This window comes from Esox lucius, chromosome 3 (assembly GCF_011004845.1).
Source record: "Esox lucius isolate fEsoLuc1 chromosome 3, fEsoLuc1.pri, whole genome shotgun sequence".
NCBI classification, from domain to species: Eukaryota; Metazoa; Chordata; class Actinopteri; order Esociformes; family Esocidae; genus Esox; species Esox lucius.
Genome location: NC_047571.1, coordinates 33980096 through 34003924, shown reverse-complemented (window position 1 = coordinate 34003924; position 23829 = coordinate 33980096). Strand labels below are relative to the sequence as shown.

Sequence of the window (23829 nt, the reverse complement as noted above, 5' to 3'; positions counted from 1 at the left end):
TGATGGACTTTGGAAGTTTTGGAGGTCAGGGGAAGTCTGTGGTCAGCATATGGCTGGCCATCCTCATTATAAACGAAGGGTAAATATGTTAGACTCCAGATGGTGTTGAAGTCTGTCTCCACAGGGTAGAATCCTCCTTTCTGTTGGCTGCAGCAGGCCTGGACTGTTAAATACAGTAAAGAAAGGCTTCTCAAACTATGGGCTGGCTCACAAAGTAGGCCTCAGTTTACATTTTTAGAAATGCTTAATTTGTGTTACTTCATTTGTGTCATGAGGTCTGAGCTGGCAATGTTGCGGGCACATTTTAATGAAGTTACTGGTTATTGGGTTTAATTTCACATCAATACAGATCTGAACAACTTTGGTGCCATGGAATCAATTAAACAAATCAATCACTAACCTGTTCCTAGGGATTTTCATAATGACATCATTAAATGGTTTGTAATTGAAGTCTTAGGGTGGTTTAAGACACATTTTTCAGGTTTCATTATTGTTTATTAGATTACTGTTGTATGTTTGTTGTTTATTTGATTTTTGCTATTTGTGTCTTTGATGTAGTCATCTGACTGGTCACCATATGTGACTTGTTAGCACCGAAGTAGTGCATTCTGGGAGTTTTAATGAGATGAGAAGTTTTTCTGGTTGGTGTGTGTGTGTGTGTGTGTGTTTTCAGTGTGTTTGTGTGTGTGTGTGTCAATGTCACTTTCAAAAGCTCAGGCTAATGGACAGTGAAACAGTGATGAACAAGGCAGAGAGAGACTGAGGAGGAAGGAGAGAGACTGAGGAGGAAAGAGAAGAAAGTGAGGAGGAAGGAGAGATACTGAGGAGGAAGGAGAGAGACTGAGGAGGAAAGAAAAGAAAGTGAGGAGGAAGGAGAGAGACTGAGGAGGAAGGAGAGAGACTGAGGAGGAAAGAGAAGAAAGTGAGGAGGAAGGAGAGAGACTGAGGAGGAAGGAGAGAGACTGAGGAGGAAAGAGAAGAAAGTGAGGAGGAAGGAGAGATACTGAGGAGGAAGGAGAGAGAGTGAGGAGGAAGGAGAAAGACTGAGGAGGAAGGAGAAGAGATGGAGGAGGAAGGAGAAAGACTGATGAGGAAGGAGTGATACTGAGGAGGAAGGAGAGAGAGTGAGGAGGAAGGAGAAAGACTGAGGAGGAAGGAGAGATACTGAGGGGGAAGGAGAAGAGAGTGAGGAGGAAGGAGAGATACTGAGGAGGAAGGAGAAGAGTGTCAGGAGGAAGGAGAGAGAGTGAGTGAGGCGAAGGAGAGAGACTGAGGATGAAGGAGAGAGGCTGGAGAGGAAGGAAAGATACTGAGGAGGAAGGGGAGAGACTGAGGAGGAAGGAGACAGACTGAGGAGGAAGGAGACAGACTGAGGAGGAAGGAGACAGACTGAGGGATACGTTTTGCAGTGTTCCTGAGCACCGTTTTGGGGGATGTTTGTTCAGACTATTTTACACCACTGACCTCCTGACCACCTTGAATGGAGGCTGAAGTCTTGCTGCTGGCCCTGGGAACACCTCCACCTGCTTGGCAATGTCAGCTGTTGCTGCAACCAGCAGGTGGGGACTAAATATGTATTTGACGCCATGACTTAGCCCACCTTCTCTGAGATCTGGGATGATGAACAGAGTGTGTACGTGTGTCTCCGTGTGTGTGTGTGTGTGTGTGTGGATGCCTTCTGTGGCGTGGCCTCAGTCTAAGATGTCTGGCAGATAGACGACCAATAGCTCAGTAATGTCTAACAGCAGGAACACAGAATGTAGCATCAATGCAGATAGAACGATAAAAACAACGTTACAAAATAGTAGAAAAAGATGTTGATTGAAAGCACAATATAAGACGGACTCAACAACAAAAAGCTTTTGTGTGAAAATGTTCACAGGCTGTACTATCCTGCCACAGAGAAATGGCAAGTTGGTCGAAATGGAACAAAACGTTTGGGAATGGAGTGAAACCATAGCTTTGTCCCAGATTATGCTGGATCCTAGCAAACCCTTTTCCTGTCATCGCCAAGCTAGAACACATTTCCCTCTATGGTTGTGAGGTCTGGTTTCCACTTACCAACCAGTTATGTATAGCATCAGAAAAACACCCAGTTTTTTTTCTGATGCTATACATTATGCTATACTGCTTGCAGAAAAATGCTCTTAAATCCCATACCAACCCTTGTTTACAGAGAGATGAAGCTAGAGAAGTGCCTACTAATTCAGCCAGTAATTGGGCTCTGTTCACAAACCCAGAGCCCACAGAGCTCCAGAGGAGCAACACTGTCCCAACCAAATAAAGAAAAAATTATATTATTGCTTGAAACATCCGTGACTGACACAAAACTATGAAAAACCTTTACTATGTAGAGACTCAGTGAACATGACTTTGTAATCGAAAGTGTTCACCACGGAGAAGAGAAGACAGACTGTGTGCAAAACCGAGCTGCGGTTCCTGTCCTCCTGGCAAATGTTTCACAACATTACAGACACATTTTACATCAGCAGCACGATTAGCGGCCCATTGTCATGTAGAGAGAGGATAGAGGAGGAATAGATGGTTATGTAGAGATCTGACAGAGATGTAGCGAGGATAGATGACCATGTAGAGAGAGGATAGAGGAGGAATAGATGGTTATGTAGAGAGAGGATAGAGGAGGAATAGATGGTTATGTAGAGAGAGGATAGAGGAGGAATAGATGGTTATGTAGAGATCTGACAGAGCGAGGATAGATGACCATGTAGAGAGAGGATAGAGGAGGAATAGATGGTTATGTAGAGATCTGACAGAGATGTAGTGAGGATAGATGACCATGTAGAGAGAGGATAGAGGAGGAATAGATGGTTATGTAGAGATCTGACAGAGATGTAGCGAGGATAGATGACCATGTAGAGAGAGGATAGAGGAGGAATAGATGGTTATGTAGAGATCTGACAGAGATGTAGCGAGGATAGATGACCATGTAGAGAGAGGATAGAGGAGGAATAGATGGTTATGTAGAGATCTGACAGAGATGTAGTGAGGATAGATGACCATGTAGAGAGAGGATAGAGGAGGAATAGATGGTTATGTAGAGATCTGACAGAGATGTAGCGAGGATAGATGACCATGTAGAGAAAGGATAGAGGAGGAATAGATGGTTATGTAGAGATCTGACAGAGATGTAGCGAGGATAGATGACCATGTAGAGAGAGGATAGAGGAGGAATTGATGGTTATGTAGAGATCTGACAGAGATGTAGTGAGGATAGATGACCATGTAGAGAGAGGATAGAGGAGGAATAGATGGTTATGTAGAGATCTGACAGAGATGTAGTGAGGATAGATGACCATGTAGAGAGAGGATAGAGGAGGAATAGATGGTTATGTAGAGATCTGACAGAGATGTAGCGAGGATAGATGACCATGGAGAGAGAGGATAGAGGAGGAATAGATGGTTATGTAGAGATCTGACAGAGATGTAGCGAGGATAGATGACCATGTAGAGAGAGGATAGAGGAGGAATAGATGGTAATGTAGAGATCTGACAGAGCGAGGATAGATGACCATGTAGAGAGAGGATAGAGGAGGAATAGATGGTTATGTAGAGATCTGACAGAGATGTAGTGAGGATAGATGACCATGTAGAGAGAGATGGAGATGTAGAGAGAGATGGAGATGTAGAGAGAGATGGAGATGTAGAGAGAGATGGAGATGTAGAAATAGAGATGTAGAGAGAGATGGAGATGTAGAAATAGAGAAGTAGAGAGAGATGTAGAAATAGAGATGTAGAGAGAGATGGAGATGTAGAAATAGAGATGTAGAGAGAGATGGAGATGTAGAAATAGAGATGTAGAGAGAGATGGAGATGTAGAAATAGAGATGTAGAGAGAGATGGAGATGTAGAAATAGAGATGTAGAGAGGGAGAAAGATGTAAAGCGGGTCGAGGGAATGAGAGCTATTGAGAGGGTAGGATGTAGGGAGAAGAGATACTGAGATGTTGAGAGAGGACAGAGAGATATTCATTATGTGTGAGGCTGCTCTACTGCTACACCCCCCTGGGGTTTGCCCCAGAAATACATTGCCTGGCAGGGAGCCGTGCTTTGGTGCAACTCACCTCCTCCCCTCTCCTCCTCTCTCCTCCCCTCTCCTCCCCTCATCCCTCCCCTCTCCTCCCTGTGTAAGTGCATGTACTTTCTAAACTAAAAGAAAAGAAAGACAAATATCGTGTCCTTATATGCGAGTGGCTCAGTGTTCACTGGTACTGTTTCTTCGTTGCTGTGTGAAGGACTAAGCTTCTGGGTGTCGCAGATAAAACCAACATCCACAAGACGGGAGAGGCAGAGGGGGAACATTCATTACTCATAAGAAGTTTGCTGCACTCTCCGAAGGAGTAGTTTCTTATCTCTCTTAGCTTTCTCATCCCGACAGATCCCGTGTGGCTCAGAAGGCACAGTGTTCTGGGTTTCATTCCTGGTGGGAACTGTGGGAGAAAGGGAAAACTACAAATGTATTCTCAACACTTCTGCTAAAATGGCTAACAATGTAAACATCATGTACCTGAATGTTTTATTAAGAGCAGAAACAGGTTCTCTATAATTACGACATGAAACAATAGTTTCCTGAACCAAGATTAAATCTAGGTGGGTCAGATCCAGTCTATCCATCCCTACCCAGGCCCATATACAGATAGGGTCACACTAGATCTGCTGAGGAGTGCAGATCAGTTACCCCTCTCTTTCCATGGGGTCCTCTTCATGATGATCTAAAAGGGAAATCAGATCTTGGATCAGACTCGACTGTACATCTCTCTGGACATGATACACTGGACTGTAGATCTCTCTGGACATGACAGACTGGACTGCAGGTCTCTCTGGACATGACAGACTGGACTGCAGGTCTCTCTGGACATGACCGATTGGACTGCAGGTCTCTCTGGACAGGACAGACTGGTCTGTTGGTAAACCTGCAGGGAAATTCTAGTTTCATAACTGTAGCAAAGCAACATTTATACTACTGTAACTGTAGCTGTGAAACATTCATCAATGTGACGTTCCCAACAGGTAGCTATGTGACATTTCTATCTGTAGCTATGTGAAATTATTATCTGTAGCGATATGACGCAGCTATATGACATTCTTATCTGTAGCTATGTGACATTCTTATCTTTAGCTATGTGACATTCTTATCTTTAGCTATGTGACATTCTTATCTGTAGCTATGTGACATTCATATCTATAGCTATATGACATTCCTATCTGTAGCTATGTGACATTCCTATCTGTAGCTATGTGACATTCATATCTATAGCTATATGACATTCCTATCTGTAGCTATATGACATTCCTATCTGTAGCTATGTGACATTCCTATCTGTAGCTATGTGACATTCCTATCTGTAGCTATGTGACATTCCTATCTGTAGCTATGTGACATTCTTATCTGTAGCTATGTGACATTCATATCTATAGCTATGTGACATTCCTATCTGTAGCTATGTGACATTCTTATCTATAGCTATGTGACATTCCTATCTGTAGCTATGTGACATTCTTATCTGTAGCTATGTGACATTCATATCTATAGCTATGTGACATTCCTATCTGTAGCTATGTGACATTCATATACCAAACTGCGTGACATTGCGGAGTAGCTCCTTCTGTCCGGTCGGTGCTATAAGAGGGATCAACACTGTGTGTTTGTGTGTTTGTGTGTGAGAGTGTGTGTTTGTGTTTGTGTGGGTGTGTCTTTATGGATAATCTCAGCAGGAAGACGTAGTGGTTATGAAACAACCTGGCAGTTTGGAAAGGGAGAGAGTGGGAAAGAGGGAAGGGGTGAGGGAGGTGTGGAAGGGAGGAGACAGAGGATACTGTAAGAGAGAGGTGAGGAATAAAGGCCTATAGAGAGGATGGAGGGAGAGAGAGACAGGGACGTAAGCATTGGTCCCTGACTTTTATCCAGTAATAGAGAGAGTGGCACAGAGAGAGAGGGGAGAGAGAGAGAGAGGGGAGAGGGAGAGGGAGAGGGGAGAGGGAGAGAGAGAGGGGAGAGGGAGAGGGGGAGGGAGAGGGAGAGGGAGAGAGAGAGAGAGAGGGGAGAGGGAGAGGGAGAGGGAGAGGGAGAGGGAGAGGGAGAGGGAGTGGGAGAGAGAGAGGCAGAGAGAGAGGCAGAGAGAGAGGGAGAGGATGGTGTTTGTCCTAGCCTGTAAGCCTGTGATACGATTCAACCTGCAGACAGCTTAAATAGCTGTTATAAAAAGTCCTGGAGCAGACAGAGAGGTGTTATAAAGGTTCAGGAGCAGACAGAGAGCAGACAGCTTAGCTGTTACAAAAAGCCCAGGAGTAGACAGAGCAACCCACTCTCTTCCTTTTGCGTACATATAACATGGGTTCACACAATGTCGTGCTATGCACACGCCAAAGTCCTTTTTTGCGTGCAGTTGAGACGCGATCTCCTACCATTAATACTAATGGTCAATAAAATAGTTTCATTGACACGCACCAACTGAAACCTATTTGACGTCACCATCATCGAGGCACGGATTTCCCGAAGAGTGACTAATCGTTTAATAGCCGTAGATTTACTTTTTTCTTGAAAGAACGTCAAAGGGTAAAGGTAAAACTTTAATATCGCATTTATTCACCATAGTTCTTAATGGGAGGAGATTGCGTCTGCACTGCACGCAAAAAGGGACTTTGGCGTATGCATAGCACGACATTGTGGTGTGAACCCGTGTTATATGTACGCAAAGGGAAGAGAGTGGGTTGAGACAGAGAGGTGTAATGAAGGTTCAGGAGCAGACAGAGAGGTGTAATGAAGGTTCAGGAGCAGACAGAGAGCAGACAGCTTAGAGAGGTGTTGTAAAAGGTTTAGGAGCAGTCAAAGAGGTGTTATGAAGGTTCAGGAGCAGACAGAAAGATGTTATGAAGGTTCAGGAGCAGACAGTTTAGAGAGGTATTGTAAAAGGTTCAGGAGCAGTCAGAGAGGTGTTTTAAAGGCTCAGGAGCAGACAGAGAGGTGTTATAAAGGTTCAGGAGCAGACAGAGAGGTGTTATAAAGGTGCAGTAGCAGACAGAAAGGCGTTATAAAGGTTCAGGAGCAGACAGAAAGGCGTTATAAAGGTTCAGGAGCAGACAGAAAGGCGTTATAAAGGTTCAGGAACAGACAGAAAGGCGTTATAAAGGTTCAGGAGCAGACAGAAAGGCGTTATAAAGGTTCAGGAGCCCTATTGGCTTGCAGAGGCTTGGTCTGTTGGTTAGTGGCATGGTGGCTTCTGTGAAAAATTGCAGCAGCTGCTCTTTCCTCCATCTATATTGTCAAATATGAGAAATTATGGTAGCGCACACACGCACACACACACACACACACACACTCAGACACACTCTCACACACAGAGAGTGTGGTGTGTGAGAGATTGTGAGAGGGTTATATCATTATCTGAATCTTCAGTTACTCTTAATTTTTCATCATCAACATCATTTACCTAGTTAGTCGCCATGATCATTTACCTAGTTAGTCTCCCTGATCATTTACCTAGTTAGTCTCCCTGATCATTTACTTAGTTAGTCTCCTTTATCATTAACCTAGTTAGTCTCCCTGATCATTTACCTAGTTAGTCTCCCTGATCGTTTACCTAGTTAGTCTCCCTGATCATTTACCTAGTTAGTCTCCCTGATCATTTACCTAGTTAGTCTCCCTGATCATTTACTTAGTTAGTCTCCTTTATCATTAACCTAGTTAATCTCCTCCTCATTAACCTAGTTAGTCTCCTCATCATGAACCTAGTTAGTCTCCTCCTCATTAACCCAGTTAGTCTCCTCCTCATGAACCCAGTTAGTCTCCTCCTCATTAACCTAGTTAGTCCCCCCTCCTCTCTCTCTCTATCTCTCCCTCACTCCATTTTTTCACTCTTTCTCTTCCCTTCTTTTACTCTGACTACCTTAGATGATGAGATCCCCAAACTCTTTCCAATTTTACATTGAGAAACTTAATTCTTAAATTGTTGCACTGTTTGCCTGCGCAGTCTTTCACAGAGTGGTGAACCCCTCCCCATCTTTACTTCTGAAAGACTATACCCAATATTTTTTTCTGATTTGCCAATTAACCTAATTCGTTGTGAGATGTTCCTCCAGGTTTATTTTTTAGCATTATTCATCTTTTCCAGTCTTTTGTTGCCCCTGTCCCAACTTTTTTGAAATATGTTGCTGGCATCAAATTCAGTGGACATATATTTTTCAAGAATCAATAAAATGTCTCAGATTCAACATTTAATATGTTTTATTTGTACCATTTTCATTTGTTATCAAACTGTTAAGAATTAAGAATGTGCACAGTAATTGTTGAATCCATAACTTTATTTAACATTTACACTGCAGTTCTATAATTTTCCTTTAGGAACCAAAACAACTTGGAAACCCTTTGCAGTATAACATCTACAGAATCTACAGTAAAAATATGATACCAGTATAATGGATTGTACAGTACATATATTATTGCAATATAACAGAATGTACTATATATATATATATATATATAGTAGCATGTAGCTGGGCTACCTGCTACTATGCAACCTGCTGCTGGCTGCCTGCCGCTATGCAACCTGCTGCTGGGCTGCCTGCTAATATGCAACCTACTGCTGGGCTACCTGCTAATATGCAACCTGCTGCTGGGCTGCCTGCCACTATGCAACCTGCTGCTGGGCTACCTGCTACTATGCAACCTGCTGCTGGGCTACCTGCTACTATGCAACCTGCTGCTGGGCTGCCTGCTACTATGCAACCTGCTGCTGGGCTACCTGCTACTATGCAACCTGCTGCTGGGCTGCCTGCCACTATGCAACCTACTGCTGGGCTACCTGCTACTATGCAACCTGCTGCTGGGCTGCCTGCCACTATGCAACCTGCTGCTGGCTGCCTGCCGCTATGCAACCTGCTGCTGGGTTACCTACTGCTATGCAACCTACTGCTGGGCTACCTGCTAATATGCAACCTACTGCTGGGCTACCTGCTACTATGCAACCTGCTGCTGGGCTGCCTGCCACTATGCAACCTGCTGCTGGCTGCCTGCCGCTATGCAACCTGCTGCTGGGTTACCTACTGCTATGCAACCTACTGCTGGGCTACCTGCTAATATGCAACCTACTGCTGGGCTACCTGCCACTATGCAACCTGCTGCTGGGTTACCTGCCACTATGCAACCTGCTGCTGGGTTACATGCTACTATGCAACCTGCTGCTGGGTTACCTGCCGCTATGCAACCTGCTGCTAGGCTACCTACATTTCTAACTGCTGCTTGGCTGCCTGTCGCTAGGCTACGTACATTACTAACTGCTGCCAGGCTACCTGCTGCTAGGCTACGTACATTACTCCCTGTTGCTAGGGTACCTATGTTACTACCTGTCGCTATGCTACCTATGTTACTTCCTGCCGCTAGGCTACCTACATTGCTAACTGCTACTAGGCTACCTACATTACTACCTTCCCTGCTTTCTTTCTGTTATAGTGAGTAAGGTTAAATCTGTCGCCCCCAGACTACAGCATGACAGACAGGGTCTGGAAATAGCTGCGGCAGTAATAATCTAAAAAGTTTTAAACTAATCAAAACATACTCAGTTACATACATCTTTTGTGTGTGTGTGTGCCTGGTTGACTGTGTGAAAGAAAATATGGATGCAGATCTTGAAGATCATTGCAATCTCAAATGATCTCCAGATAGAGTATCATGTGAACACACTCAGATTTCTCTGCCGCCATCTTGGCCTCTCTTGTCCTTTGCAGGACCAGGAAAATACACCAGTATCTTCCTAGTCCATCCAGACTACACATTGGCCAAACTCATATCAGGCACCTATTATTGAACACCTTTAAAGATGTAGTCAGGGACTTAACCTCCCATTTGGGGCTGGATGTGTAATATCATTCAATCAATCAAATGTATTTATAAAGCCCTTTTTACAACAGCAGTTGTCACAAAGTGCTTTTACAAAACCCCAAGGAACAAAAAACAGTAGTGTTGAATTTCAGTGGCTAGGAAAAACTCCCTAAGAATGCCAACATTTTGGAAGAAACCTAGAGAGGACCCAGGCTCAAAGGGGTGACCAGTCCTCTTCTGGTTGTGCCGGGTGAACATATTAAGATTACAATTGTAATAATTAAGAAATGCATGTGGGCTGAGTCTATAGTCTATTTAAACTTAGTCCAGGTTGGAAGCATGACCAGATGGACAAGGTCAGGGACAACACGGGAGGGGGAGGTGTCAGCACAGTGGCAGCTGAAATCATCAGGTATCGTCTTGATCTGCAACACAACCAGGAGGACTCTGGACAGGGACAGCAACGGGTCTAATATGTTGTTTTAATTTGCTTAACCCTATAAGTAGAATTCAAGTTCGAAAACTGGTGCTTTTGATGACATGGGAACTAATTGGCACCTACAGGACACAGCACACCATTTTTGGGACAGCGCCACTTATATAACCAGTTACAAAGAATCCCAAACGGCTTACAGCAAGTGTAGTTTTATGTATTGAACAGTAAAATGTGCCAACGTTCTGTTTTACACAGACAGTCCTGCTACCTAGGACCTGTGTTTCCATGGCTACTTCGATATAACCAGTTCAAGGTGTCCACATTGATGGGCCATGTGAAGAATACACCCTGATCAACTGGCTGTGAATACCTCCTGATCAACTGGCTGTGAATACCTCCTGATCAACTGGCTGTGAATACCTGCTAATCAACTGGCTGTGAATACCTCCTGATCAACTGGCTGTGAATACATCCTGATCAACTGGCTGTGAATACCTCCTGATCAACTGGCTGTGAATACCTCCTAATCAACTGGCTGTGAATACCTCCTGATCAACTGGCTGTGAATACCTCCTGATCAACGGGCTGTGAATACATTCTGATCAACTGGCTGTGAATACCTCCTGATCAACTGGCTGTGAATACCTCCAGATCAACTGGCTGTGAATACCTCCTGATCAACTGGCTGTGAATACATTCTGATCAACTGGCTGTGAATACATTCTGATCAACTGGCTGTGAATACCTCCTGATCAACTGGCTGTGAATACCTCCTGATCAACTGGCTGTGAATACCTCCTAATCAACTGGCTGTGAATACCTCCTAATCAACTGGCTGTGAATACCTGCTAATCAACTGGCTGTGAATACCTCCTGATCAACTGGCTGTGAATACCTCCTGATCAACTGGCTGTGAATACCTCCTGATCAACTGGCTGTGAATACCTCCAGATCAACTGGCTGTGAATACCTCCTGATCAACTGGCTGTGAATACATTCTGATCAACTGGCTGTGAATACCTCCTGATCAACTGGCTGTGAATACCTCCTGATCAACTGGCTGTGAATACCTCCAAATCAACTGGCTGTGAATACCTCCTAATCAACTGGCTGTGAATACATCCTGATCAACTGGCTGTGAATACCTCCTGATCAACTGGCTGTGAATACATCCTGATCAACTGTCTGTGAATACCTGCTGATCAACTGGCTGTGAATACATCCTGATCACCTGGGTAAATGCATGTGGTGACGATAAATAGACATTGACGTTTATTAAAATTACATTTATAACATTAACGTTCACTACATTTTGGCCGGACCCGTAAGCAGAGCCGGCCAAGAAGAGCGAATGCCTCTTACTGAGTGGGTGAGTGAGTGACTGACTAACTACCCCTTGTTAAATAGCGTAGTGGTTAGAGAGGCAAAACTGCGAACTGTAGGTCCCGAGTTGGTATCTTTCTGGCATGGAAAAGTTAATCTTCAGTCACGCTAGCAATTGCTCAATTCTTATGATTGTCCCTAGGAAATTAGTAGATACTAGTAAGCCTATTACTATTTAAAATGTATTTATAGAACACTGCCCTAAAGACATGACCTAGTTGAAAGAACATTCAACCCCAAGGGCAGTGAAGGGGACAAAGCCCCAGGGCAGTGAAGGGGACAAAGCCCCAGGGCAGTGAAGGGGACAAAGCCCCAGGGCAGTGAAGGGAATATAGCCTCAGGGAAGTGATGTGGACTAAGCCCCCAAAGGCAGTGAAGGGTACTAAGACCCAGGGCAGTGATGAGAACATAGCCCCAGGGCAGTGAAGAGAACATAGCCCCAGGGCAGTGAAGGGAACATAGCCCCAGGGCAGTGAAGGGGTCTGAGACCCAGGGCAGTGAAGGGGACAAAGCCCATACCATAATCCACTCTCCCCCCACTACTAAACATTGTAAAGTCCTAGAGGTATGTAAATTACTCTAAATAAGTTAGTCAGCTAAATTAATAAAACAATTGAAATGTAAATTTAAAATAGTGTTATTTAGTGAAACAGTGAAACAGGTCTATTTTAGAATGAAAGAAACACCTTGCAATCTCAATCTCATTGTGTTTAGTTAATATTAACCTGTAATTTCATGGTTGGTCTTAATATAAGCAATAATTAGCTGTTACTAATGATGACATGATAGTGAGATAAAAAAGGACTGATGCATTTCCATAAAAAACTTACAGATTCTGTCTGGTCATAAACAATATTAATCAAACTGCTGGTTACTTTCACTTCAGTAACCGGGTGGGTTGTTCTGGTATTAACATGGTGTCATCACTATGGTAACCAGGTTGGTTGTTCTGGTATTAACATGGTGTCATCACTATGGTAACCAAGTTGGTTGTTCTGGTATTAACATGGTGTCATCACTATGGTAACCGAGTGGGTTGTTCTGGTATTAACATGGTGTCATCACTATGGTAAACAGGTTGGTTGTTCAGGTATTGACATGGCGTTATCACTATGGTAACCAGGTTGGTTGATATGGTATTTACATGTTGTTACTACTACTACTACTAAATCTGGTTACAGTGTTTTGAATGTAATTCTTTGACTTCACACTATTGTGTGTGTGTGTGTGTGTGTGTGTGTTGAATCAGCATTACCAGTAGTAAATGATAGCATGTGAGACAGAGAGAGAGAATGAGGAGAGAGGGGGTGAACACATTCATCATTATCGTACTGGTCTTCCTCTGTCTCGCTATCAGAATCTTTGAATAATCTTAGTCTTGGACGGAGCAGCTTCCTGTACTCCCTCCCTCCCTGCTTGTTGTTGCCTTCCAATACCCCCATGACAGGCTGTGAATACACTGTCTTCATTGATTCAAAGTACACTGAATACAGTATCTGATGAAAGCAACAGTGAAATGGACTGGGGGTCTGTCCTTGATTTAGAAGGTAACAACTGGAACATTGGCAGAGTACCAGAGTCCGGAGAGAGAACCTGTCCTGAGTGATGAGCTCTGGGGGAGGGAGGAGGTCTGGGGGATGGGGAGGGAGGGGGCAGGGGTGATGCTGCTGTTGCTATAATAAGAAAAAGAGGGTGAGAGACAGAGTGAGAGCGAGAGATCCACTAAACAAACTGTAAATTCACCCTTGAAGACTATAATTGGATGGTATAAAATAGCACTGTGCTGGATGTCTGTCCCAAGCTATGAGTTTCAACGAAGACTATTAATGACTCAACAAGGGCTAAAAGAGACTGTAATGGCTATGATATACCTGTTTATACACAGGTCTGTGTTCAGATTTATCCGTGTCTGTGTTCAGATTTACCCGTGTCTGTGTTCAGATATACTTGTGTCTGTGTTCAGATATACTTGTGTCTGTGTTCAGATATACCCGTGTCTGTGTTCAGATGTACCCATTTATGTGTTCAGATATACCCGTTTCTATGTTCAGATATACCTATTTCTATGTTCAGATATAGCCATTTCTATGTTCAGATATACCCATTTCTATATTCAGATATACCTGTCTTTGTTCAGCCCCTCAGAGTAACCGTAGACAGCAACTGAAAACAGGTGAAAAAAAATAAAAATAAATGTACTTAACCCTAATTACTCCTGTAAGTCGCTTTAAATAAGATCATCTGGGAGAGACTAAGGGCCTGTTGACATCAGTGAGAGTTATCAGGGTGACATTTAAATTTGAAACAAAATGAGCAAAACTGAGACACTGTTTTTCTATTCACATTTGAGAATGGAACATATTTCATTAACAGTGTGTGCGGGAGATGGAGATCCATCCAGTCTTGTGTCTGTGATAATTGTTTTCATCATATCGTTCCATTTTACATCCAGCTGAGGTGTGTTCTGAAACAGTGGTCTACTCTGTAGTTCTGTATGTCTAGTTAACTCAGTCAATTGGGTCATAAACTGTTCATGGAGCAGGATGTCGCTTGTGACTTCTGGTCTCTGGAGTGAAGATCCCACGTTACCCCTGAAAGTGATACAGAAATACAGAAATACTTTTTTTGAAGTGCATGTCTCAAACTCACCATGCAACTAGAAAATATTAGACATGCAAACAATGTAAATGAACATGAGCCAGTTTCCATTCTAAAGATCCTGCAGAAATAGGAAATCTGAATTATTATGTAGAATACCATATCAAATGATGTTTTTTTAGGGGTTGATAACGTTTTGGTTATCACAAGTCAAGTTTGAGGAACTTTTTCAAACCTTGAATGCAGTAGACGTTTGCAGTAACTGCTGTTAAGTCCATTCCATTTGAATGAACTCCTGGTTCCATTCCATTTGAAAGAACTCCTGGTTCAATTCCATTTGAATGAACTCCTGGTTCCATTCCATTTGAATGAACTCCTGGTTCCATTCCATTTGAATGAACTCCTGGTTCCATTCCATTTGAAAGAACTCCTGGTTCCATTCCATTTGAAAGAACTCCTGGTTCCATTCCATTTGAAAGAACTCCTGGTTCCATTCCATTTGAAAGAACTCCTGGTTCCATTCCATTTGAAAGAACTCCTGGTTCCATTCCATTTGAATGAACTCCTGGTTCCATTCCATTTGAATGAACTCCTGGTTCCATTCCATTGAAATGAACTCCTTGTTCCATTCCATTGGAATGAACTCCTGGTTCCATTCTCTGTCTGTAACTCTGTCTGCCTGTCTGCCTGTCTGTCTGAGGCCAGGGTCAGACCCAGGTCGGATAATGCTGAGATGTCAGAAACAGGGAACAGATACTAACTGCACCATATTGAGACTGACCTGACAAAGCAACCCCAGTCAGGTGAAGAGCTCTGAGAAATCCTTCCTAGCTTCAGATTTTTCTACAGCCTTCTTTCGTTCGCTGTTTTCAGAAGCATCTTCCCTATGGCAAAGAGGGTCTAATTTAGTGCTTATTATCAGCAGCTAATTAGCCCTCAGCCGTTGATTAATATCTTGTTGAGGGTTAGATAGTGTACATGAGATAATGTGAATACACGCACACACACACACACACACACACACACACACACAGCTACAGTATAAGACCACTATAAATCCTTCATAATGAGGATGACTCCTGTTGTTCTACTCTCTAGCGGATGACCATTAGCCACAAGGCTTTTGGTGATTAGGCCTCGTATCATCCCCTCCAATCCCCTCATCCCCAACCTTATAGACCCCCAAACCCCCCCCCCAGTCCAATGATGTATGTCATCCCATCCCCAAACCCCCCCCCCCAGTCCAATGATGTATGTCATCCCATCCCCAAACCCACCCCCAGTCCAATGATGTATGTCATCCCATCCCCAAACCCCCCCCCCAGTCTAATGATGTATGTCATCCCAGCCCCAAACCCCCCCCCCAGTCCAATAATGTCATCCCATCCCCAAACCCACCCCCAGTCCAATGATGTATGTCATCCCATCCCCAAACCCCCCCCCAGTCCAATAATGTCATCCCATCCCCAAACCCACCCCCAGTCCAATGATGTATGTCATCCCAGCCCCAAACCCATCCCCAGTCTAATGATGTATGTCATCCCATCCCCAAACCCACCCCCAGTCTAATGATGTATGTCATCCCATCCCCAAACCCAGTCCCAGGATGTATAGTTAGGTCCGGAAATATTTGTACACTGACACAATTTTCATAATTTTGGATCTATACGCCACCACAATGAATTTGAAATGAAACAACCGAGATGCAATTGAAGTGCAGACTTCCAGCTTTAATTCAAGGGGTTGAACAAAAATATTGGATTTGTAAACATTTTCATACACAGTCCCCTTATTTCAGGGCCTCAAATGTAATTAACAAAATCATAAATAAAATGTTCATTTTTAATACTTTGTCGAGTATCCTTTGGAGGCAATGACTGCTTGAAGTCTAGAACGCATGGACATCACCAAACGCTGGGTTTCTTCCTTTGAGATGCTTTGCCAGGCCTGTCTTCAGTTTTTCTTTCTGCCTTAGGTTGTGTTTTCAGCAAGTGAAATGCATGCTCGATGGGTTTGAGATCAGGTAGTTGACTCGTTTGTTGCCGTATATTCCACTTCTTTGCCTTAAAAATCTCCTGGGATGCTTTCTCAGTAGGTTTTTGGTCATTGTCCATCTGTAAAGTGAAGCACCGTCCAATCAACTTCGCTGAATTTGGCTGAATCTGGGCAGACAATATATACCTATACACTTCATCCTGCTGTTTGTCTTCTGTCACATCATCAATAAACACTAGTGACCCAGTGCCATTGGAAGCAATGCATGCCCATGCCATTATACTGCCTCCAATCAATCAATCAATCAAATGTATTTATAAAGCCCTTTTTAAAACAGCAGTGGTCACAAAGTGCTTTTACAGAAACACCCGGCCTTAAACCCCAAGGAGCAAACAACAGTAGTGTTGAATTTCAGTGGCTAGGAAAAACTCCCTAAGAAGGCCGAAATTTAGGAAGAAACCTAGAGAGGACCCAGGCTCAGAAGGGTGACCAGTCCTCTTCTGGATGTGCCGGGTGAGATATTAAGAGTCCAATTGGAATAATTAATAAATGCATGTGGGCTAAATCCAGAGTCTGTTTAAATTTAGACTAGGTCAGAAGTATGACCAGATGGACAAGGACAGGGACAGCAACGGGCCCCCCAAACCAGGTACTCCGCAGGTCTCCTCCCAAGTTTAAAACGGGAGGAGACTGGGAAAATTCATTCCTCATATCAACAATGATTTATAGTGGAGAAGGAGAACTTAGTGGGAAAGGAGAACTGACCCAATCCCCCAGCACAATAGTATAGCAGCGTAAGACCTTGGGGGTCCGGCAACACTGTGGCCCTAGCTGGGGGAGGCACCGGACAGGGCCCAACAGGCAGGAAATCAATCCACCCACATTGTTTTATATATGATATGGTATGCTTCATCATGAGCTGTTCCAAGACTTCTCCATACTTTTTTCTTCTCATCATTCTGGTAGAGGTTGATCTTTGTTTCATCTGTCCAAAGAATGCTTTTCCAGAACTTGTTTCAGAAAATATTTTTTAGATGTTTTTTGGCCTGTATTATCTGGCCTGTATTTCTATTCTTGAGGCTCATGAATGGTTAACACCTTGTTGGTGAACCCTCTGCACATTAAGAGCATTTTCATTATTTAACTGTAACTTGATATTTTGGTAAACAGTCAAAATAACAAAACTTGTGTCAGTGTCCAATTATTTACAGACCTAACTGTATATAATGCCCTCTCCGAATGTCTGCTTCCATGCTGCTTCACAGAGCCATCGGGTTAGTTGGACCTCTGGAACCAGCAATGGACAACGGTTTCTCTCTATACATCTCTGTTCCTCTCTGTCTACATCACCCTCTATGCCGCTCTCTCTATGTCTCTTTGTCTCTCTCTTTGTCTCTATGTCTCTTTGTCTCTCTCTATGTCTCTTTGTCTCTCTCTATGTCTGTTTGTCTCTCTCTATGTCTGTTTGTCTCTCTCTGTGTCTGTTTGTCTCGCTCTATGTCTGTTTGTCTCGCTCTGTCTGTTTGTCTCTCTCTATGTCTGTTTGTCTCGCTCTATGTCTGTTTGTCTCGCTCTGTCTGTTTGTCTCTCTCTATGTCTGTTTGTCTCGCTCTATGTCTGTTTGTCTCTCTCTATGTCTGTTTGTCTCTCTCTATGTCTGTTTGTCTCGCTCTATGTCTGTTTGTCTCGCTCTATGTCTGTTTGTCTCTCGCTCTGTCTGTTTGTCTCTCTCTATGTCTGTTTGTCTCTCTCTATGTCTGTTTGTCTCTCTCTATGTCTGTTTGTCTCGCTCTATGTCTGTTTGTCTCGCTCTATGTCTGTTTGTCTCTCTCTATGTCTGTTTGTCTCTCTCTATGTCTGTTTGTCTCTCTCTATGTCTGTTTGTCTCTCTCTATGTCTGTTTGTCTCTCTCTATGTCTATCTCTCTGTGTATTTTTCTCGTCCCTCTCCTCTCCTCCCTCCCTCTCTGTCATCTCTCACTAACAAGCCGCCGCCGGACAATGAATCCCTTATTCGGATGGGGGGAGGAGAAGGGGAGAACGATAAGGGTAGGATTTGGGGGAGGGGTTGTCCAGCTGGTTAATAATAATGACCCCCCCAACCACCCCACCCCGTCTCATTATGCGTCTCTGACAATAAACTAGTAATCACTGGTGGGGGTGGCGGCCTTCCTGACGATGAAGCCAGTGGGCGGGGCCACGACAGAGGGGAAAGGGAGAGTGTTTTCTCACTGTCAAAGTGCTGCATGACACCTCAATCCCTGGAGAGTCCAGACCTCCTACTGTCCTCCAGACCTCTAGGGGACTAGAGGATCATTCAGGACGTCAACACCACTACAGCCATGTCATCCTAGCCTGGTATAGAGGATCTCTCAGGAAGTCAACACCACTACAGCCATGTCATCCTAGCCTGGTATAGAGGATCATTCAGGACGTCAACACCACTACAGCCATGTCATCCTAGCCTGGTATAGAGGATCTCTCAGGAAGTCAACACCACTACAGCCATGTCATCCTAGCCTGGTATAGAGGATCTCTCAGGAAGTCAACACCACTACAGCCATGTCATCCTAGCCTGGTATAGAGGATCACTCAGGAAGTCAACACCACTACAGCCATGTCATCCTAGCCTGGTATAGAGGATCTCTCAGGAAGTCAACACCACTACAGCCATGTCATCCTAGCCTGGTATAGAGGATCTCTCAGGAAGTCAACACCACTACAGCCATGTCATCCTAGCCTGGTATAGAGGATCACTCAGGAAGTCAACACCACTACAGCCATGTCATCCTAGCCTGGTATAGAGGATCTCTCAGGAAGTCAACACCACTACAGCCATGTCATCCTAGCCTGGTATAGAGGATCTCTCAGGAAGTCAACACCACTACAGCCATGTCATCCTAGCCTGGTATAGAGGATCTCTCAGGACGTCAACACCACTACAGCCATGTCATCCTAGCCTGGTATAGAGGATCTCTCAGGAAGTCAACACCACTACAGCCATGTCATCCTAGCCTGGTATAGAGGATCATTCAGGACGTCAACACCACTACAGCCATGTCATCCTAGCCTGGTATAGAGGATCTCTCAGGAAGTCAACACCACTACAGCCATGTCATCCTAGCCTGGTATAGAGGATCTCTCAGGAAGTCAACACCACTACAGCCATGTCATCCTAGCCTGGTATAGAGGATCACTCAGGAAGTCAACACCACTACAGCCATGTCATCCTAGCCTGGTATAGAGGATCTCTCAGGAAGTCAACACCACTACAGCCATGTCATCCTAGCCTGGTATAGAGGATCTCTCAGGAAGTCAACACCACTACAGCCATGTCATCCTAGCCTGGTATAGAGGATCACTCAGGAAGTCAACACCACTACAGCCATGTCATCCTAGCCTGGTATAGAGGATCTCTCAGGAAGTCAACACCACTACAGCCATGTCATCCTAGCCTGGTATAGAGGATCTCTCAGGAAGTCAACACCACTACAGCCATGTCATCCTAGCCTGGTATAGAGGATCTCTCAGGACGTCAACACCACTACAGCCATGTCATCCTAGCCTGGTATAGAGGATCACTCAGGACGTCAACACCACTACAGCCATGTCATCCTAGCCTGGTATAGAGGATCATTCAGGACGTCAACACCACTACAGCCATGTCATCCTAGCCTGGTATAGAGGATCACTCAGGACGTCAACACCACTACAGCCATGTCATCCTAGCCTGGTATAGAGGATCACTCAGGACGTCAACACCACTACAGCCATGTCATCCTAGCCTGGTATAGAGGATCACTCAGGACGTCAACACCACTACAGCCATGTCATCCTAGCCTGGTATAGAGGATCACTCAGGACGTCAACACCACTACAGCCATGTCATCCTAGCCTGGTATTGAGGATCTGTACTTCAGTATAAGCACAGCCATGTCATCCTAGCCTGGTATAGAGGATCTCTCAGGACGTCAACACCACTACAGCCATGTCATCCTAGCCTGGCATAGAGGATCTGTACTTCAGTATAAACACAGCCATGTCATCCTAGCCTGGTATAGAGGATCTGTACTTCAGTATAAGCACAGCCATGTCATCCTAGCCTGGTATAGAGGATCTCTCAGGACGTCAACACCACTACAGCCATGTCATCCTAGCCTGGTATAGAGGATCTGTACTTCAGTATAAACACAGCCATGTCATCCTAGCCTGGTATAGAGGATCTGTACTTCAGTATAAACACAGCCATGTCATCCTAGCCTGGTTTAGAGGATCTGTACTTTAGTATAAACATATAATTCCTATAATTCCTTTTGACATGGCCCTGTTGACAACCCACTTTGGGAAGCTGAGCACCGAGCCAAGTGGAGCTCAGGTGGGGTCACCACCCACAAGCAGCAGGCTGTCATGCACAATAATCCTCCTGAAAGAAACACCTCTTTAACCTAGACGTGCTTAGCACATCTTTAACACTTCCTGGGCCGAAGGTGAGGCAATGATGTGGTAACTGAGACTCCAAGATGACGCTCACAGGCCCTCTGTGATCAATGACCAGTAGTAAGGGGATCATAGTCCAGTTATAAGGCTTCATTGACCAGCCATAAAGGTTATTGACGTCCAGTGACATGACAGGGTCCTGACTATAGCATTAGACAGATGGCTGATGGGAAATATTTCATCCCAGACACTAAGTGGCTAATGGGAAGTCTCACATCTAAGACACTAAGTGGCCGATTGGGTGGAGCCTCAGGTCTAATTGGTCAATATAGGTTAGTGGGACAGGAAGAAGTCTTGACTTATAGCTCCTAATGGAACAGAGGAAGAGTCGTGGTAATACGGGCGGAGGAAGAGTCAGGGTAATACGGGCGGAGGAAGAGTTGAAAGAGTTGGGGTAATACGGACGGAGGAAGAGTCGGGGTAATACGGGCGGAGGAAGAGTCGTGGTAATACGGGCGGAGGAAGAGTTGAAAGAGTCGGGGTAATACGGACGGAGGAAGAGTCGGGGTAATACGGGCGGAGGTAGAGTCAGGGTAATACGGGCGGAGGAAGAGTCGTGGTAATACGGGCGGAGGTAGAGTCAGGGTAATACGGGCGGAGGAAGAGTTGAAAGAGTCGGGGTAATACGGACGGAGGAAGAGTCGGGGTAATACGGGCGGAGGTAGAGTCAGGGTAATACGGGCGGAGGAAGAGTCGTGGTAATACGGGCGGAGGTAGAGTCAGGGTAATACGGGCGGAGGAAGAGTTGAAAGAGTCGGGGTAATACGGACGGAGGAAGAGTCGGGGTAATACGGACGGAGGAAGAGTCAGGGTAATACGGGCGGAGGAAGAGTTGAAAGAGTCGGGGTAATACGGACGGAGGAAGAGTCAGGGTAATACGGGCGGAGGAAGAGTCGGGGTAATACGGGCGGAGGAAGAGTCAGGGTAATACGTGCGGAGGAAGAGGGTTTATTGATGCAGGACCACTGACAAACAACCGACAGGCAGCCGTCAGAGACGTCCAAAATACAATCTACAAAATACCGATTTATAAAAGTAAAAAATAAAACACAAGAACATTTTGCAAAAGCAGCCCTGGTGACTCCAAATGCCCCCTTTCCTGTCGAGCCACACTGCCAGTCTGCCAGTCTGCCAGTCTGCCAGTCTCCGCAGTCAGTAATAAGGTCTAGCACCTCTTATTTTAAAATCGAGTGCAGGCACCACCTCATATTCTGAGGACTGGGTGTTTCTGGTGTGAGCTCTGACAAGCCTGTCAGTGTTACAGGGAGAGAAACCCTCCTGACTCAGCCCCACCTGGCAACAGCCCATGTAGAAAACAATATTACCTGTTTAAAATGTCAGGCTTCAATTGCCGTAATATAAAATCTATCAAAATATCAATCGATTCTAATTCATATAACAGCTCCACTAGGCTTGGTCGGCATATCAAATATGCAGTGTCCCAAGATATCCAGAAACAGCCGTGCCAGTCCTGTGGTCCAGAATGATGACTTTCAAGTTCCTTTATTCATCTCTGGAACTGCATTCTTAGTACCTACAGTCAATGTGTGCATTGCATAAGGATGTGAAGCTGATCAGTTTTCATTAAATCAATCACATAATAATAGAATGTTCCACTGCAAAATACTCCACCCCCCCCCCCCAAAAAAAAAAAATATGACTGTAATATTATCAGAATATCATGAAATCTTTCTCTAAATCAGATTAATCTCTCACGAACATACTCATCTGTTTAGCCACAGTTGAGATTTCACCTCTGAATAAATCCCCTGGATTACCAAGGCCTTGCAGCGGATTTGGAACTATAACACCAGGATGGAGGAATCAGAAAAGACAGCCAAACATTTCACAGTTTGGACACGTTGGGATGAGGGAGGGGCATCAGTCACCACAAAGAATGTATAACCATAAAAGAAGATCAATCAAATTTGTATTTTGCGAAATTACTATCTGTGGAGTTTTAGCCAAGTAACAAATGGTCACTGTCACTACCTGGGGGACATCTTCGGGAAACACAAAAATCCCAACAGCAGAACTCAATGCCATTGCTTTTTTTATGCCTTGTCTTGCGGCTTTTCACTCATGTCCTGAACATCATATTATTGTTGTGTCGGCTGTTAATATAAATAAAATATCCCTGCTTGTTTTAAATATTATTGCCAGCCTTCCATCTGATTACTGTTAGAATATGCATATGCTCACCAAGCTCAATGAACCAGAAAAGTATCAGGACACGGACGATGGTTGAAGAACAGCTCCCAGCTTAAATTTCAGGGTATTTTCAGAGGAAACTTTTGGAAATTACAGCCCGTCCTCCATTTCAGGAAACACAAACCAGGCCCAGGTGTTCGGCTGGTGGGATGAGGACAGAAGTCCACTATCTACACCCAGTGCCAGCTCTAGCTTTGGGGCCCCCTCTCACAAAGGCAGTTGGGGGCTCACTGGCGGTTGGGGGCCCCCTAGTGGTAGGAGGCCCTAAGCAACCACTTGTGTTGCTTAACCCTAGAACCGACCCTGCACACACTACAGGAACGAAAATATCAGAAATAATTTTGTTACTTCAAACTTTTTATGAACCGACCGACAACGTGGACAGTGAATTATTGCGCTTTTTGGTGTAATACATGGCATCTCCTATTAGAGCTTGGTGGTGTAATACATGGCATCTCCTATTAGAGCTTAATGGTGTAATACACGGCACCTCCTATTAGAGCTTGGTGGTGTAATACATGGCATCTCCTATTAGAGCTTAATGGTGTAATACATGGCACCTCCTATTAGAGCTTGGTGGTGTAATACATGGCACCTCCTATTACAGCTTGGTTGTGTAATACATGGCATCTCCTATTAGAGCTTGGTGGTGTAATACATGGCATCTGCTATTAGAGCTTGGTGGTGTAATACATGGCATCTCCTATTACAGCTTGGTGGTGTAATACATGGCATCTCCTATTACAGCTTGGTGGTGTAATACATGGCATCTCCTATTAGAGCTTGGTGGTGTAATACATGGCATCTCCTATTAGAGCTTAATGGTGTAATACATGGCACCTCCTATTAGAGCTTGGTGGTGTAATACATGGCATC

General features: G+C 44.5%; 1 protein-coding gene across 6 annotated transcripts in view; it reads left to right on the top strand.

The window, feature by feature from the left end:
* Window positions 1-23829, top strand: part of LOC105008700 (microtubule cross-linking factor 1) — an 80282-nt gene that overhangs the window by 8048 nt on the left and 48405 nt on the right. The window lies entirely within an intron of this gene.